Source organism: Erinaceus europaeus, chromosome 2, assembly GCF_950295315.1.
Source record: "Erinaceus europaeus chromosome 2, mEriEur2.1, whole genome shotgun sequence".
NCBI classification, from domain to species: Eukaryota; Metazoa; Chordata; class Mammalia; order Eulipotyphla; family Erinaceidae; genus Erinaceus; species Erinaceus europaeus.
The window spans coordinates 9,010,818-9,029,844 of NC_080163.1; the positions used below are offsets into that span (position 1 = coordinate 9,010,818).

A 19,027-nucleotide genomic window follows, 5' to 3' on the forward strand; every position below is an offset into this window, starting at 1 on the left:
GTTATGCCCCTGTTTGCTCAGAATTTTGTAAATCAATATTAAGTTATGTCGCTTTTTCCTGCCGCCTGACAGCAGGGAGACAACATGCTCTCACGGCAGAAAGCGGTGGTGAGGGTGAGTGCGCGGAGAAAAGCAGGAGCCTCAGGAAGAGCTTCAGAGAGACAGCAGCTTATTGAGTGCACAGCTGAGCAGATACACTGTCAAGCAGGAGTGTGGGCTGAGGCCTCTCACCAACCCTAAAAAAACACTCCAGGAGGTGAGTCCAGTGCAGACTGGAGAGGGCACCATAGAAGGTGTGGCCGCAGGAGTCTGGCAGTTGTGCAGCGGGTTAAGCGCACACACGTGGCGCAAAGCACAAGGACAGGCATCAGGATCTCGGTTCCAGCCCCCGGCTCCCCACCTGCAGGAGAGTCGCCAACAGGCAGTGAAGCAGGTCTACAGGTGTCTCTCTTTCTCTGTCCCTCTCTCAATAATAACTACAACAATAAAACAACGAGGACAAAAAAAACAGAAAATAAATAAATTATATATATATATATATATATATACATATATACATATATATGAGAAGGTATGGTCACGAGTGTGTCACACGCACGCGGGGGGAGTGAAGGTCATGGCTTCTACCCCTACGTGGTGGGGCAGCGATGAGGAAGTTGGGGATTGGCCGCAGAGGGGGTGGAATGAGGAAGCTGGGGGAGAACCTTTTGCTTGGAAATCCCGGGGCCACTTTAGGTCCATGGAGCAAGAGATGACTCTCCTACCTCCCTCCAGAGGAGGGGACTCGGGGTCGGCTCACTGAGGCCATCGGGGAGCCTAATGCGCTAATTTCTTCCAGACCATGGTCCCTCCCCAGAAAGTTATTACTACTACTACTTCTACTACTAACAATAATAATATAAAGCCACCTGGAACCTGGTGGCTGAAAAAGAGTTAAGATATAAAGGAGAAAAAATTGTTGACTAATTATCAAGCTAAAGGCAAGAATATTGCAGATGAAGATTTGGGGGATGTGTTTTGGAAAAGCTCATAGGTTTGTTTTAGGTATATTCCAAGGAGCCCATGACTTTACTAGTTTTTGCCTGAGCCTGACATCAAAATGCAAGTGGATCTGGGTGAGTGTCTGGGGTGATGGGGTCATAGTTGGAAAAAGGACTAGAAAGCTGGATCAGGGAAGAGAGTAGCTCCCAAATATGGGGAAGGCAGAGGAGTATTATAAACTGTAAACCCCATCGGTTTGACCTGTGAGCCATGTTCAGCACAGGAGCCCGTGTAACCTCTATGTGAGCTGAAGCTGTGGGAGGGCTGGGCGTGGTGCTGGGACAGTCTGGGGGGTGTGGGGAGACTGTGAGCCTGCTGGACCTGTGGCCCAGGGTCTGCTTCATCCTGTGGCCTGTGTAGGGAGGACCATCCCCACTGAGACTTAAGTCCCCAGTCTCGGTATCCAGAATAATTAGCAGCTCCTCTGCATTTGGAGTTGCCGGCTGTGAATGCTGAGGGCTCCATATCTGCAGACTGTGGTCACTTCATTTATCAGAAAGCATGTTGCAGATTTTCAGACAGCACCACCACCACAGGCAGAGAACAGCTGTGAATGTCAGCAGTCTTAACTGGGAAGAAGTGAATTTTCTTTCCTTATTACCTGGGATTCACAGTACTGGTCAAATTGTTCTCTTTTTTAATAAATAAATATTTTATTGATTTATTCCGTTTTGTTGCCCTTGTTGTTTCATTGTTGTAGTGATTATTGTTGTCATCTTTGTTAGCTATTGAGAGAGGAGGGGAAGACAGATAGGCAGAGAGAAAGATAGACACCTGCAGACCTGCTTCACCGCCAGTGAAGCGACTCCCCTGCAGGTGGGGAGCAGGGGCTCAAACGGAGATCCTTGAGTTTGTCCTTGCACTTCGTGCCATGTGCACTTAACCTGTTGTGCTACTGCCCGACTCCCACTGGTCAAATTCTTAAGGTAGAAAGAGAGACAGAGATAGAAACACCACAGCATACTCCCACCCCCCAGTGTGCTGGAGGCCAGACTCAAACCTGGCTGCAGGCATCAATTAGCAAGCATATTTGCAGGTGAGATATCTTGTTTGCACTGATCTGATTTGTCATAAGGGAAGAAGCAGGGCTGAGGTAGTTATTCACCCAGCAAATCACACATCTTATAGTGGGTATGAACCTAGGTCCAATCCCCAGTCCCCACCTACAGGAGAAATGCCTCTCTGTGTCTCTATTCTAAACAAATATAAGGAATGAATGAAAATAAGTTTATTATTAAAAAGGGCAGGAGAAAATGCCAGTCAAACCAGCCAGTGGTGCCTCCTTGTCTGTTTATAAAGGTCAACTTCCTCAGGCCCTGTTTTCCAGACTTCCTGTCATGATGGGGTCAGTCCTGCTCAGTCATATGTTCTTACAGAATCCACTGTCACCTCCCTGCATGCTTGTGGGCTCTGAACTTTGCAGATGACCAATGATTTCTAAAGAGACTGCAGGCTGTTCTGGGTTCCCCCAGGCCCTGGCCACTGGGGACGAGGGTCAGAGAGACTCCCTAGGGAGTCCAAGGGTAACTCTACGTGTCGGGGTGATGTGCTTGAGAGAAACTCAGACTCATTCAACTCCAGGAGCAGCCTTGGAAGGTAGGCTACTCATTTATTGAAAGAAAAATCAGGGAGATATACCCTTAACTCAGAGGAAAATGAGGTAACACTAACCCAAACACAGAGCAACACAATGCATAGTCAGATTTTGACCAACAGACCCTTTGGTCACAAGTAAAAGGATACTGTACAAGGTTTGTTCACAAGGTTTACAATGTACATTGTTCTGGAGGTAGATTTCAGGCACTTTAGGGCAGCACGGGGAGAAAGGGAGGCAGTTGAGCAATCAGGATATTTGCTGGCAGTGTTTAAGTTGATCACACCCGGTAATGCATGGCTTCTAATTAAAGAAGGAAAGGGGGGAAGTGTGGCATATGAGAGAGACTCCCATGGCCAGGGATCTAGCTGTCATAAATTTCAGAGGTCAGGGGGGACTATCCATATCTCAACCATGGTGGGAGGGATTGGGGACTGACCCACTCAGACCTCGTGGAAACTACGGCCTGGACTTTCCCAGGCAATAGGTCCAGCAAGAGACTACTGTCCACTCCATTATTTGTATCACATGAAATCTTATCTGGTTCATTGTGAAACTATAAATATCTGTTTCTAACATCATAGTTGGTATAATATAAAGTTCAGCAAATCATCAGAGTTTTCAGCAGAAAACAAGTCAGCACAGCAGAGAAGCCAGGAGCCCAGGAGCCATCAGCTCCTGTCAGAGCCCAGCCCTTCCTGCTCCTCTGAGGAGCCCCTGCTGCTCCAGGGACCCTGGGAGGACAGAGCCCCTCTCCCCTGGGCAGTGGTCTCTGTGGGGGAAATTGTGCAAAGTGTGTCAGTGTCCTCACAGCCAGCACCTGGGCTCTTCCCATCAGCATCCCCAGTCCCCAAGGCTGCCCTGTCACTGCCACTCCTGGTGACATGCTCACTGGGGCTCAGCAGGGAGGTGAGGTCACTGATCACAAGGCCATATCTCAGGGTCTGGCTGCGTCTGCTCACACAGGCAGAGGCTGTGGCCCCTTCCCACAGAGTCCCCTGTCTCTGCAGCGGCAGAGAGCCGGGACCTCCTGTGCCAGGAAGGAGGTACAGCAGGAGTCTGGTGAGTGACTGTCAGCTGAGGGGTTCTGTGGGGACTAGACACCAGTCCCAGTGACAAAGAGATAGAGAGTAACATCCTCTATTTACTACCCAACACTGCATATCCCTCTCTCCTCTTATTCCCTCCCTCACTTTCCCTCTCTGTAATAAAGAAACGAGTCTCTTCAGATGGACCTTAACTTTTTAAATGAATGCTCAGTATTCCTTACAGAACACACTGATACCACTTTCTGGAGTGGTGCCTGGAATTCCCAGGGGCCAGTTATCAAGATGAGGAGGGTGGGCTAGGACCCTGGAACTCACTGCCCTGATGGAAGGACAGTGTCTGGGAATTGAATTTTTTCTCTAACACCTGCTTGCACTGCAGTTCAGTCAGACAGACTCTGTGACTCCTGGAGGCCTCCTGTGTCAGCTCCTTAGCCCGGATTCTCCCTTGAACTAAGACATCCCAGGTAAGCGATATAATTGTACCTGCTGCAGACATCAGTGGTTGTGGGCAAGTTGTGCTTTCTGCTGTTTTCTGCTTTGCAAATATTTTTGTACCAATCAGCTTGACAAGTAACTCTTCATGTCTTTATTTTTCACTCTAAATTCTTAAGGGTTTTTTTTTTATCATAAATGGGAGCTGGACTTTATCTAATGCTTTTTCTGCATCAGCTGATTAGTTCATACGAATTTTGTCTTTTGTGTGTGTATGTGTGTGTGTGTGTCTGTGTGTGTGTGTGTGTGTGTGTGTGTGTGTGTGTGTGTGTGTGTGTGTGTGTGTGTGGTGGATTACACTGATTGACCTGCAAGTGCTGAACCATCCCTGTTTCCCAGGGAAGAATCCCCCTTGGTCACAGTGGATTATTCTCTTAACATATAGTTGGATTCTTTTAGCCAAGACTTTTTTAAAATATTTATTTATTTATTCCCTTTTGTTGCCCTTGTTGTTTTTCATTGCTGTTGTAGTTATTATTGTTGTCATGAATAGGACAGAGAGAAATGGAGAGAGGAAGGGAAGACAGAGAGGGGGAGAGAAAGACAGACACCTGCAGACCTGCTTCACCACCTGTGGAGCAACTCCCCTGTAGGTGGGGAACCAGGGGCTGAACCGGGATCCTTATGCTGGTCCTTGCACTTAATACTGCCTGTGCGTAACCCGCTGCGCTACCACCTGACTCCCTAAGCCAGCACATTTTTTGAGAGTCAATATTTGTCAGGGATATAGATCTCTAGTATTTTTTTTGTTTGTTTTGCTTTTGTTTTTTGGTGGAGTCCTTTTTTGTTATAGGGACCAAAATGATATATTTTCCTCATAAGAGATGTTTGAGAGGATTCCCTCTTCTTCTATTTTCTGGAAAAGTTTGAGAATACCCCAATCTACACAAGGTTTCACAAGTCATGAAAAACTGTTCCTGAGTTCACGAGGGTATGAAGAGAGAGTTCTGTGGGGTCAGATAAGAATTCATCTGTCTCCATAATAACAACTTAACTTGTTTACATAATGTTTTATGTCTTGTAGATCACATAGAATGGGACGCAGTGAGGAGAGATTGTTCAGCACCATGACCTGTGACATTGTTCTTGTGACCCTGACATGACAGTGAACCAGGGTCTCTGTGACAGTGAATGGCCAGTCAGTTGTGTATTGTGCAGGTCCGTGTGGGCAGGGGCAGGACTCTAATCACAGTCTACAGCAACGTGTCCTTGTAATGAAATGGTAACTAGGATTTTCAACTATGACTGTGTGTTGTTAAAATTCGGAGCTCCAGCAGGCCAGGCTAGCATCGCGGCAGTAGTACAGAGACTCGAGGACACACGGCAGGGCGGGAAAGTTGTATTTCTTTATTCAGAAACAACGATTCATAAACTAACCCAAACTAATCACCAAACAGAACTCTCCTGCCTCCTTCTCACATGGCAGCGCCAAGAACTCTCGAACTCTGGAACTCTGGAACTCTCTCGGGGTTCCTTGGGGCGGGGACAAGCGGCCCGCGAAACTAGCAGGAATGAACCAATTTTCATGGCAGGGGGAGAGCTAGAACAAACCAATGTAAAGCATACAACTGTAATGTTTACTGACAGAATTCTCACACATGAAAAGAAAATGAGAATAACTAAAATTAGAACCTGTGTTGTGTGACTAATATGACTCACTCAAAGAAAGAAACCTCTAGACGGAACTGACTCATCTGAGTCCCAGATGTCCCCGCTGAGGAGTGTGGAAAGGGGAGAGTCCTGGTTTTACCATCATTCCCCTCCCACTCTGCTGCTGAACCCCATGAGTCTCCTTAACTGTGTCTAATCTTCATCCCTCTGCACAGTGAGATGAGAGGACCTGTGTCTGTGGAGACACCAGTCTGAACATCTCTGATCTTGTCTGATCTTGGAAACCAAGCAGAAAGGGGCAGGGCTGGTTACCACCTGGATAGGAGACACGAGCCTCTGTGGCATGGTCATTAACACAATGACATTGCCCTGAGCCCAGTGCCTCAAGGAGAAATACAGACTCAGTGCTAGTGAAATGCCAACAGAGGTGGAGATTCCACTGTCTCAGTGCAAATGACAAATTGACCACAGGATGGGCTGGACTGACTGAAGAATATTGAATTTCAGAGAATACTGTCTCTCTGCCTCCTGCATCTGTTCCCTGCAGGCTTCGCTGACAGGAAGTCAGACAGCTGTCACCCGGAAGCCAACTGAATGGCCTCTCAGCATGCAGCACTGGGACTCCTCTTTGCTTTGCAGACCTCAGTAGGGACCCTGGGAATTACTTCCTGCTTTTCCACGATGTCTCCCTGTCCCTAGCAGGACAAAGGGTGAGGCCCACAGACATGATTTTCAGATACCTGACCATCGACAACTCCATGGTCATTCTCTCTAGAGGAGTCACACAGATCATGTCAGCTTTGGGGGTGAGAGAATTTCTCAATGATTTTGGGTGCAAAGATGTCTTCTATCTTCACAGGGTGGGAAGGGAGGTTTTTATGGGCACCACCTGCCTTCTGAGTGTGTGTCAGATGGTCACCATCAGCCCCTGGACCTCCAGGTGGGCCATGCACAAAGACAGGGCTGCAAGGAACATTGAGCGCTACATAGATCTGATTTGGACACTGCACCTGTCAGTCAACTATGTTATTTTAGCAAGTATGACTAGTACACTGAGAAGCAAGAACATGACCCCAAAATAGGATTTTGGATATTGTTCTGCCACATTTAAAGGTGGTATCGTAGCTTCACTCTACAGTGCACTCTTCTCAGTCCCTGATGCGCTGTCTCTGGGCCTCATGCTCTGGGCCAGTGGCTCCATGGTCTCCATGCTCCACAGGCACAAGCAGCAGGTCCAGCACCTTCACAGAGCTCGTGTCACCCCCAGAGCTGCCACTGAGACCACGGCCACCCAGAGCATCCTGGTGCTGGTCAGCACCTTTGTCACCTGCTACATCCTCTCCTCCAACTGTCACCTCTACATGCTCTGTCAAGGCATCCCAGCTGGTGGTAGGTGAACCTCTCTGCCCTACTGGCTGCATCTTTCCCCACTGTCAGCCCCTTCCTCCTCATGAGCCAGAGCTCCAGGCTGTGTGGGCCCTGCAGTGTCTGCATGAGGGACTCAACTCCCCACCACTGTCATGAGGAAGGTGGACTTTCTGTGCTTTTGCACAGTATTGAGTCCATCCTCAGATGCTCCTGCTTTATCCTTACTCTATCAGAATATAGTCAACAAGGCTGAGATGGTATTTAATGCTTAAATTTAAAGTAAAATGTAGTGTATTAACATACAAAACCAAACAAATTGTTGAACAATCATGGACCTAGAGACTGGAATAGTGCAGATGAAGTGCTGGGGGTATTCCCTGCATCCTCTTGTGAACTTCTGCTTTCAGGTATATATTTTCCCCTAGTGTATGGGCACAGGTGAACCTATGCTCTATCTCAGGGGACCTGGACTGTATCTAGGTTTGGGGACTTTATTGGGGAGTGGAACACCTGGAATGGAATTAGAGAAAACTATGAAAGGAAAGGTCTCACCCGAGTGATGAAGAAAGGCTATCAGGGGAGGGGGTGGGATGTGGAGATTGGGTTATGGGAATTGTGCGGAATTGTACCCCTCTTATTCTATGGTTTTGTTAATGTCTCCTTTCTTAAATAAAAAAAAGTAAAAAAAAATGTAGTGTATTGGAATGTCAACCACAATTAATTGGCATTCTCTTTTTTATTATTATCTTTACTTAATGGACTGAGACAGTCAAAAATTTAGAGGGTTGCAGAGGGTAGATAGTATAATGTTTATGCAAAGTAACTTTCATGTCTGAGGCTCGAAAGTCCCAGATTCAATCCCCAAGACCACCATTATCCAGAGCTGAGCAGTGCTCTAATAAGAAAAAGAAATTGAGAGGGAAGGGGGAGACAGAAAGGGAGCAAGTCAGAGAGACATCTGCAGCCCTGCTTCACCACTTGCAAAGCTACCCCACTGCAGGTGGGAACTGGGGGCTCACACCTGGGTCTTTGCACATTGTAACATGTGTACTCAGCCAGGTGCACCACCATTGGACCCCAACATTTTCTTAATTCTTTATCTTCCCGCAGAGTTGTTGCTGGAGCATGGAGCCAGCACAGTGAATCCATGTCCTCAGTACTTATTATTACCCTTTTAACTTAATCTTTTAATTTTCATAGAAATGTAGAAAGTGAGAGAGAAGTGGAGACAGACATGAGAAAGAGATGGAAAGACACTTGCTTCATCTCTTGTGAAGTTCCCCCCACAGAACTTGCTATCCGATGGCTTGAACCTAAGTCTTTGTGAGTGGTGCTGTGTGATCTCTACTGGGTACACAACTGTTGTTGAAGCGGTCAGGTGTCGGGCTGCACCACGGAGAAGAGAGAGAACGTCCAGAGCAAGGGGGTACACAAATCTTTATTATAGGATGGAGGGGTGGCTCAGGCCAGGTGGAGTCAGCTGACAATGGCCGTCCCCACTACCTGACCACGGGGCAAGAGAAGGGGGCGAGATCTGAGAGAGGGGGAGCTGAGAGCCCAGAGAGAGGGGGGTGAGGGGGCTTTTTATTGGGCGACAACCAGGGTTGACGTGTGGGGCCAGGATTGGTTGAAGGGGGCACTGCTAGGATTTCACGGTTGTGGTAAAACCTGGGGGCGGAGACTGCATCAGAATAACTCCTCAGCAACACAAAACTGTACAAGCCATTCTTCTCCTCCTCCATCTGCTCCTCCAGCTTCTCCTCCTGCTCCACCTCCTCCTCTCCTCCTTCTTTTCTGTTTCCCAACACCAGTGTCACGTGAAGGAAATACTGGTTGACACAGTCTCAGTAGTCACAAGAGAGCATTTGCATATTTTGGCAAGAAAGGTGTCAGTTGACTTCATGATTCTTTTAGGTTTGTTTATTCATGGAACTGGGAAGCACAAATGCCTAATCAGCCTAATCAGTGTTTTTAAGAGAGAGAGAGAGAGAGAGAGAGAGAGAGAGAGAGGACTACACTAAAGCCTCCCCCATTGCCAAAGCTCCTTACCTGTTGCACCAGGGCCTAAACATTCATCCCCTGTGTGTACAGCCCCTTCTTATCCCAGAGAGTGGAGTATTTCTGAGTCTGTGTGCTAACAGAATACTGTTTCCTAAGTCAGTCTGAAGAGTAGGCAGTGTGTGTGTGTGTGTGTGTGTGTGTGTGTGTGTGTGTATGTGTGTTTTCATGTGAATTTCAATATGGCAAATTGAAACTCTCTCCTGTTATCTGGACCTGGGTTGCTGACTGGTGGTTGGTACAGATCAGGGAAAGTCAGTCAGACATGGAACCAAAAGGATGTTAAAGGTCTAAGTGACTAAAATGGTGACAGTGTTTGACATTGGATTAATGAATATACAATAGTTGGAAAAGTCTACCTGAAAGTATTAATCCCATGATAAAAACAAAATCCACTGTAAACAGGATAATGATGATGAGATGAGAGACAAGAAACAAGTATGAACACAGGGGTGAACCTGGTTGAGTGCAGACTGCCACGTGCAGGGAACTGGGTTCCAGCCCCGGCTCCCCACCTGCAGGGGGGAGGCTGTAAGAGTCGGGAAGCAGGTCTGCAGGTGTTGTCTCTCTTTCTCTCTTCCCTCTATATCTCCCCCTCCTCTCTCTCCTCCTCTAGGTCTTTTCCACTCTGGAATGTTGTCTTAGATACAGATGATAGATGACAGGGTAGACAGATAAATGAAGGCAGACAGACAGACAGAGACACTGAGAGACACAGAGAATGAACCCACATCACTAAGCCATCCTCCAGTACAGTGGGCACAGTCTGAACCTGGCCCTGCTGTAGGTAAAGCAGTGCACATCAAGGGAGACATTGTTCCAGTGCCCATCTTATTTTAGCTTTGCCACCATGAACTAGCCAGGGGCTTCAATTCTTAAAAATATTTTATCTTTAATTTATCTGTAAAAAATATATTGACAAGACCATAGGATAAGAGGGATATAATTCCACACAATTCCCACCACCAGGGTTCCATGTCCCATCCTCACCACTGGAAGCTTTCCTATTCTTTATCCCTCTGGCAGTACAGACCCAGGAACATTATGGAGTGCAGAGGACGATCCGTGGACCCAGGCCGAAGTGAACGAGGTCGAGGTGGTACTGGTTACATTGATCAGGTTGGGATCAGCAGATGCAGTATTAATTGGTATAAGTTGAGAGAAGCCTGTAGGAAAACCAGCCACAACCCAGAGGTTCCAGGACTGGCAGAAATGTGAGTTTTATACAGAATGGGGAGGGATCCTGCTGTCTTAGAGTTGAAGAAGGCAATAGACAGTAATTATCATAATCAAGTATTTAGAAATTTGGTTGACTTTGAAAATCCCGTTGTTAGGATTTGCTGAATCATACAAGACCTCACCATGATTTATGTCATTTCAAGCTATTGACACATAGAGCTGTAGCCAATATAGGGACACAGCCAGTTGCTTCTGGTCTAAGATTATAGGTGATTTAATATTTCAAAGAAAACGTCATTAGAAATGTATTAACAATTTAAGCCCACTGTTCAGAGTCAATCAGGTTATATATGTTATGCCTTCAGTGCTTAGCTTAAAGGAAGATATACTCAAAACTGGGGTCTAAGCATCAAAAAGTTTGAGACATTTCATCAATTTTCCCCTCTAATATTGATTAAACCGTGATTTATAAAAGCATAGGTTACTAGGATGTTGTAATTTAACTTAGAAAGGGGTTGGTAGTGGGGGCTGCTGTGGCACAAAGAAGGATTCACAGCGGGGAGCTGCGAACTGGTTTCAAAAATACAAGGTTTACTAGGTGAAACAGGTAAAAGGCAAATAAGCACTTATCATCAAGGGTTAAGAGTAGGCTAGGTCTGTAAAGTCTGAATATAGTTATCAAAAGTTTAGTCCCATAAGATAAGCAATGATCAGCTCTGGTAAAGTTTGCTTATGGTTGTAGAGGGGTCTAAAAGTTACCGGTTAGCAGAGTCACACATGTTCAGTTTCCTGGAGAAGTATCCATGGCAGAACCTGGCGCACCTCTGACCAGAGATTTTTCTGACCAGGAGAAACAGAAACAGCCAAAGAGAGACAGTTCTGGCTGGCTGTACTTTAAAAAAAAAAAAAAAAAAAAAAAAACAGGCCTGAGGCCTGAAGGTCCCAAATCTAATCTCTGACATCACCATAAACCAGAGCTCTGTTCTCTCTCTCTCATGGGAATATAGCAGGATCTAGATTGCATAATGGCTATGCAAAGAGACTCATCTTGAGGCTGTCAAGTTCCAGGTTCACTATCCCATACCACTGTGAATCAGAGAGAGTAGGGCTCTGGTAAAAAAAAAAAAAAAATGAAAAGAGAGGGGAAAAAAGAAGAAATAATAGTAATTGAAAGGGGAAAAAAAGATGACAGACAAAGGCATGAAGGCATGGGGTTAGCATAATAGTTTTGCATAGACTCTCCTGTCTGAGAGTCCAGCTTCAAAGTACTAGATGGAAAAACCAACACCGCCAGAAGCCAGATATTTCCCCTACTCTGGAAAAAGAAAGTAATGCAATAAATATTTAAACGGAAAAAAAAATCTTAGTCAGCAAAGACTGTGTGTTGGACTCTTAAGCACTGAGGTCCTGAGGTTGAACCACAGTGCCATAAGTGCTAGATCATGTTCTGGTCCTTTTCTCCCTCTTCCTCATAAATATCTACATAAATACATGAATTTTCCATGTCAACATGGGTGAATTAGCCAAGTGATGTAAGCGAAAGTTTGCTTGAGCCTTCGCCCCTGGGGAAGCTTGACTTCTGTGGCCTTGATCCCTCAACTGTCTCTCCCCTGAATCCTGACACACAGGGTCATCGTGGGATGCAGAAGGTAGAAGGTCTGGCTTCTGTAATTGCTTCCTCGCTGAACATGGGCGTTGACTGGTCGGTCCATACTCCCAGGCTGCCTCTCTCTTTCCCTAGTAGGATGGGTCTCTGGGGAAGCTGAGCTCCAGGACACATTGGTGGTGTCTTCAATCCAGGGAAGTCTGGCCAGCATCCTGATGACACCTGGAACCTGGTGACTGAAAAGAGAGTTAACATACAAAGCCAAACAAATTGTTGTGCAATCATGGAACCAAAGCTTGGAAAAGTGGAAAGGTAGTATTAGGGAGGTACTCACTGCAAACTCTAGTATACTTCTGCTTTCTTACTTTGGTGCCATACTCCAAACTCAGTCAATTTCTGCTTTGCGTTTCTACTTCTTTTTTTTTTTTTACATGCATAACATTCCCCAGATTCCCATTTAGCAATACAACCCCCACTATTTCATTCATCCTTTTTCATGGACCTGTATTCTCCCCACCCACCCACCCACCCCAGAGTCTTTTACTTTGGTGTAATACTCCAATTCCATTTCAGGTTCGACTTGTGTTTTCTTTTCTAATCTTTTTTTTCAACTTCGGCCTGAGAGTGAGATCATCCCATATTCATCCTTCTGTTTCTGACTTATTTCACTCAACATGATTTTTTCAAGGTCCATCCAAGATCGGCTGAAAACGGTGAAGTCACCATTTTTTACAGCTGAGTAGTATTCCATTGTGTATATATACCACAACTTGGTCAGCCTGGGTCCATGCTCCCAGAGGGATAGAGAATGGGAAAGCTATCGGGGGAGGGGGTGGGATATGGAGATTGGGCAGTGGGAATTGTATGGAGTTGTACCCCTCCTACCCTATGGTTTTGTTAATTAATCCTTTCTTAAATAAAAAATAAAAATAATAAAAATAAAATAAAAAGAAAAAAAAGAAAAAAAAAAAAAGAAAATGAAGTAATCTTGGGTGGGGTAGATTGTATAATTGTTATGCAAAGATGCGTGAGGCTCCAACGTCTCAGGTTCAATCCTCCACATCACAATAATAACTACAACAATGGCAATGATACACCTGGTTAAGTACACACAGTTAACATGGTAAGGACCTGGGTTCAAACCCATGGTCCCCAGCTGCTGGGCAGAAGCTGGGCTGCAGGTATCTCTCTGTCTTATTTTTTAAATATTTTTATGTATTTAATATTGGGCAGGAACAGAGATAAATTGATAGGGGAAGGAAAAAGTGAGGGAGAGACACACCTGCAATCTTGTTTCAACTCTCTCTCTCTCTCTCCTTTCCCACCCACCTTTTGTTGTTGTTGTTATTACAAGTGTTGTTGTTGCAGCTCTGTGCCTACAGGGCTCCACCATCACTGGCAGTTATTTTCCCTTCTTCTTCCTGTGTGACAGGGTGTGAGACACAAAGAGAGGAGGAGGGGGTCTGGGTGGTGGCGCACTTGGTCAAGCAAACTTGTTACAATACACACGGACCCGGGTTCAAGCCTCCGGTCCCCACATGCAGGGGGACAGTCTGCACAAGTGTTGAGACAGGGCTGCAGGTGACTCTCTTTCTCTCTTCCTCTCTATCTCTTCCTTCCTTCATGATTTCTCTGTTTCTAGCCAACAAACAAATACATAAATAAAATGTTAAAGAAAGAGAGTGTGAGATCAGTGGTCACTTCCGTCAGGAAGTTCATCATGCCCTCTTTCGGTCACTTGCCCTCACCATAAAGCAGCAATAGGGGCACTGCCCTAGTCTCTGAAGGGAGGCTGGGGTCTCCTGCCCTGCCACTCGAGGAAGACTGGTCCTGAAATGCCTGCAGCCTGCAATGTTCCCAGGGTGCTCATGAACTGTAGCTCAGACCGACAAGGGCTCAGAGGTCACACAGGCTCTTGTGATTATATATATCATGGGTCAGGTAGATGGGGTAAACAGTTAATTTTATTCATAGGTTGTGGTTGTTTAGCTCTGGCTTAGGATAGTATGGGTTGGAGCCCCCAGCTTCCCACAAGCAGGGGAGTCATTTCACAGGCCATAAAGCAGGTCTGCAGGTGTCTGTCTTTCTCTCCCCCTTTCTGTCTTCACCTCCTCTCTCCATTTCTCTCTGTCCTATCTAACAATGATGATAGACAACAAAATAAGTACAACAATAAAAAAAAAAATCAGGTGTCCAGAAGGGGGCGCAGTGTATAAATCACTGGACTCTCAAGCATGAGGTCCAGAGTTCGATCCACAACAGCACATGTACCAGAGTGATGTCTGGTTCATTCTCTCTCTCCTCCTATCTTTCTCATTAATAAATAAAATCCTCCACATCACCATAAACCATAGGTAACCAGTGCTCTGAAAAAAATAATTTCTCATCTCTCATTAATTTCTTCTTATTTCTCTGATGGTCCTCTCATCGAAAAAAAAAATACATATGCACTCTTGTCAAGCCCCAGGCCTCTACCTGGAAAGTTTCAAGGAATCCTGTCTGATTGCAAAATAGGTGACCTGACGGAGGTCTAATGCAACAATCTAATCAAGAAATGTGGGTATAGGGCCCTGAGTCCTGTGTTCAGCCCGGGCCCAGGCTCAGCAAAGAGGGCTGCTTCGGTCACATGCAGTGGGTCACAGCTCTAGGTGACTTGCTGGGTTTCCAGGTGACAGGCCAGCGAGGTGCTGGGCCTCAGTCCATGTCCTCTCTGTGGCTCTGACTCTCCCCATGGGCTGGGCCTTCACCTGAGAAAAAGAGCAGTGCTGAGCTGGAAGGCTCCTGTCCCACCAGCCCAGCCTGGGGGAGACTTGAGAAAATGTAGCCCCTCACCAAAGCCACCACTGGAACTTGCTGACATTTAATCACATTTTCCCAATCAGAGACAGGCACCTGGGAGGCTGGAGAGCTGTCCTGCGTGTGTGGCGCAGGCTGGACAGATGTCCTGAGAGCAGAGATGCAGAGTTTCTGCGCCTCCAAACCAGGTATCTCAAGAGCCTGCACAGAAGAAAGAGACAGGTCAGAAGTTCTGGTGGTGGGAATTGTGTGAAGCAGTACCCCTCTTAGCCTATGATTTAGTCAGTTTTCCTTTTCATAAATAAAAAACTAAATTAAAAAGTCACTTTGTCTGCATTCTTAGGAAACAATCCACCTGGCCTTTCTCCCCTTGTAACTGAAATGTAGCCATGCCTTGAACTCTGTTGAAGCCTGTGCTGTTTCTCTGTAGGCAGCAGAGAACTTCCTGGAGCTCACAAGTTCTCTCGCCCACTGGTGAAGTAAACTCCTCTCTTTTCACCACACCTGGCTCAGCTCTCCTGTTTGGGGATGAATTTCTGCAACATTTTGGATGCTGTAACTCAGATGTCTGACACAAACGACTGCCAAAGCCCCTGGCTGGTTTTGTGGGGGTGGGGCTCTCCTTGGGGCCACAGCCTGTCTCCAGAGACAGGAAGTGCACACCTTGGCTGTATTCCTGTGTCCCCCTTCTGGAGAGGTCAGGCACAGACCATGGCCCCTGATGGTGTGACCTCCAGGCGACTTAGAGACTCAGTAAGCCAGGCTGTCTGGACAGGTAAGTCTGTAACCCCTGGGGAAGTCAGGTAGTTGGCAAGGGTTGGATCACAGCACATCTGGGTGGATTCCTGGTGCCCCACATTGGGAGAGAGCTCCTGGGGCCAGACACTCCACACCTCACTGAGTTCATGTCTGATCAGAACTAGTTTAGCAATTTAAAATCTCTATCTCCCCTTTCCTTCTAGAAACTGGCTGTCTATTCAATAAATACTTAGAGAATAATAAATATTAGAGAAAAATTAATGTGTGTGAGTGTGTTGTGACCCTGTAGTTAGAGGATAAATATTTGCAAACTGGGGAGGGCAAAGTGTGATGTACAAACGACTATCCCATGGAAACCCACGGAGCAGAAGGGCAAAGTGAGAAGACAACAGTGGTAGAGAGAGATATCCCGTAGTCTTCCTACCACTAAACTAGTCCCCCACATTATCTGCTCTCACTTTACACACTGCTATGTCCTCAGTACTCAGAAGGAACAACTGCTGAGAGTCCTTACACTCTCAGGGCTTGTACACTCCCTGCCCACACTGCGCTTTGATTCTCTCCAGCATCAGGCCCGTGTCTTCTAGCTCTGCATGTGCACTCTGCTCCCACCCTTTCTCCCCACAGCCCAAGTCTTCCCTGCACCCTCTCTCCACACCTCCCTCTCAGCTGCTCCATGAAACAGCCATGTGCTGTCGCACCAGAACCACAGATTCCCTGGATTCTGTCACACCAGTGAGGCCACACTACAGCACTTGTTAGATGATGGCCAGTCTGACAGACTGCCTTTGTGGGGTGTGCTAGGCTGGAAGGAGAAGAGAAGTGGCAGGAGGAGCATGTGACCCCACCCCACCCTCTGGTCTGCAGACACTTGGCTCCCCCCATGAAGGAGGGATCCTGACAGCCAGCATGTGGGTGTACAGGGACTATGTGAGAATCTGAGTGTGACTGTGTGAGTGTCTCAGTGTGAGGACATGAGCTGAGACTGTGGGAGGGCTGGGTGAGGTGCTGTGACAGTCTGGGGGGTGTGGGGAGAAAATGGGAGCCTGCTGGAGCCTGCGCCCCAGGGTCTGCTTCAGCCTGTGGCCTGTGTTAGGGAGGACCGTCCCCACTGAGACTCAAGTCCCTCAACTGGCAAACTGTCAGTTTTGGAATTCCTCAATGGAAATGATGAAGAACGCACTGTCCTTACACTTTGGACACTTCATTCATCACAAGAGGCAGCAAAGTACATTACAGAATGGGTAGCCATCACCACCAGCAAGTGCAGAGAAAGGCTGTGGATCTAGGTTTCTCAAACTGAGGGAGGAGACCTTATATAGTTTGTCTCAGCTCGACCCAGAAATTCACTGCCGTGACCAGTTTGTTCCGATAATGGACAGATAGTAGATAGATAAGAGGATAGATAGATAGACTGACAGACAGATGCTAGACAGATTTAGGCAGGGCAGCACTACACTTTTATCCCGTGTGGTAGCTGCTGGACTCACACCTGGCTGCAGGCCTGAAGTAGCAGGCACGTCCCCAGGTGAGCTATCTCACTGGCCCTGATTTGATTTTGTTAAAAGGGAGAAACTGCCAGTGAACCCTGATGATGATGATGACGATGATGATGATGATGATGATGGTGGTGGTGGTGGTGGTGGTGGTGGTGGTGGTGGTGATGGCCCCTATCTACTTATTTCATCTCCCCTGAGGCTTTTGGGCTCTGAGATGTGCAAAGGACAAAATGAATGTAACAATCTTCAGTGATGATTGTTCATCCCATGACTTGTATCACAGAAAACACCCTTATCTAGTCTGTCAGGTTCCAAACCTATGCTCATCACCTAAGAGTTGAACTCACTCAGTGGGACACAGATCACTAAGGTTCTCAGCAGAAAACAAGTCAGCACAGCACAGAAGCCAGGATCCCAGGAGCCATCAGCTCCTGTCAGAGCCCAGCCCTTCCTGCTCCTCTGAGGAGCCCCTGCTGCTCCAGGGAAACTGGGAGGACAGAGCCCCTCTCCCCTGGGCAGTGGTCTCTGTGGGGGTCATTGTGCAAAGTGTGTCACTGTCCTCACAGCCAGCACCTGGGCTTTTTGCATCAGCGTCCCCAGTCCCCAAGGCTGCCCTGTCACTGCCACTCCTGGTGACATGCTCCCTGGGGCTCACCAGGGAGGTGAGATCACTTGTCACAAGGCCATATCTCAGGGTCTGGCTGCATCTGCTCATACAGGCAGAGGCCGTGGCCCCTTGCCACCGAGTCCCCTGTCCCTGCAGGGCCAGAGAGTCAGGACCTCCTGTGCCAGCTCAGGGCAGAGTCTGTAAGGAAGGAGATGCAACAGGAGTCTGGTGAGTGACTGTCAGCTAAGGGGTTCTGTGGGGACAGGGCTCCAGTTTCAGAGACACAGGGTAAGAGGTTCCTAAGACTGGAGCTGGTCTGGGAGGAGAAATGAGGCTGTAGACTACACAGCTTATCCTGGCTGCAGACCTTGCTGGCAGGAATTGCTGCCATTATTTCAAACACAAATGACACGTGAATGACTGGCAAGGTGATACAGGGGATAAACCTTGGACTCTCCAGCATGAAGCCCTCAGCTAGACCCTGGCATCATATGTGCCAGTGATCACCAGTTCTCTTCCCCTCTGTAATTCTCTAATAAATATGTAAACACATTTGAAAAAACAAATCATGTTTGACTTTCAGATATTTAGTATTTACTGTTTGAAAATCTAACTTCAGTAATTCTTACAGAAACTGAACATCGCTTTTCAATTTGAGAGGAGGTTCCTCTTAGTCCCCCTGTCAATAGCAGGAAGGACCTACTGCCTTCCAGCAGCTGCTATGTCAGTCTATAGTGGGAACATTCACGTCTGAGGAGGAAGATAAGACTGTTTGCTTTCTGCAACTACAAGGTAGGACATTTTGAATATACATTTCAGAAAGCAATTTCAAGCAACAATATACCTGATGGCATTTTGCTGTTGTTTATATCAATCTCCATTTTACCTTGCATTTCTCTGCATGTCCCTTTCCCACCTGTGCAAGTTGCTGTGTTTACCTCAACTCTGCCTCTCTTAAACTAGGGAGGAATCAATACACTCCAAAGTGCGTAGTAATCTGAAACCTTCACTGCTGCACTTGATCGAAGACTTGTGTGTGTTGTCACATAGTCAGTGTGTCACTAGGCTGCATCAGGACCGGACATTCCTCTCAGTTCCTGTGCCCTGTGACGTGGCCCCTGGGATTCTGGTAGAAGAGCCAGTGGGGCTTTTCAAACATGTGGTCAGCATGTGGACATTCAGCTGACGATGATCAGAGGCAGCTGCCTTTGCAGTTGATGGCAGGAGCTCAGCTGGGCTCACCAGGGATTCTCAGCTCGATTCAGAATTGACTGATGAAAAACGTAAGTCACTATAAACACAGAATCTGGAAGCCGTCAAAACTGTCAGGAAGTCCTGTCAAGTCACATGGAATGTATAAGAGACAGT

The 19,027-nt window shown here is 47.0% G+C and overlaps 1 long non-coding RNA gene across 2 annotated transcripts in view; it reads left to right on the plus strand.

Moving 5' to 3' along the window:
• The first annotated feature begins 3,605 nt into the window (after positions 1 to 3,605).
• The window catches only part of LOC132536905 (uncharacterized), a 48,213-nt gene continuing 32,791 nt past the window's right edge, over positions 3,606 to 19,027 (plus strand). The window contains exons 1-3 of one of the 2 annotated variants that reach the window (XR_009548436.1): positions 3,606 to 3,697; positions 4,064 to 4,148; positions 5,201 to 5,361. This is a non-coding gene — a long non-coding RNA (uncharacterized LOC132536905). Of the gene's footprint in view, positions 3,698 to 4,063; positions 4,149 to 5,200; positions 5,362 to 19,027 lie in introns of those variants that run through there. The other variant, XR_009548437.1, reaches the window with a different exon arrangement.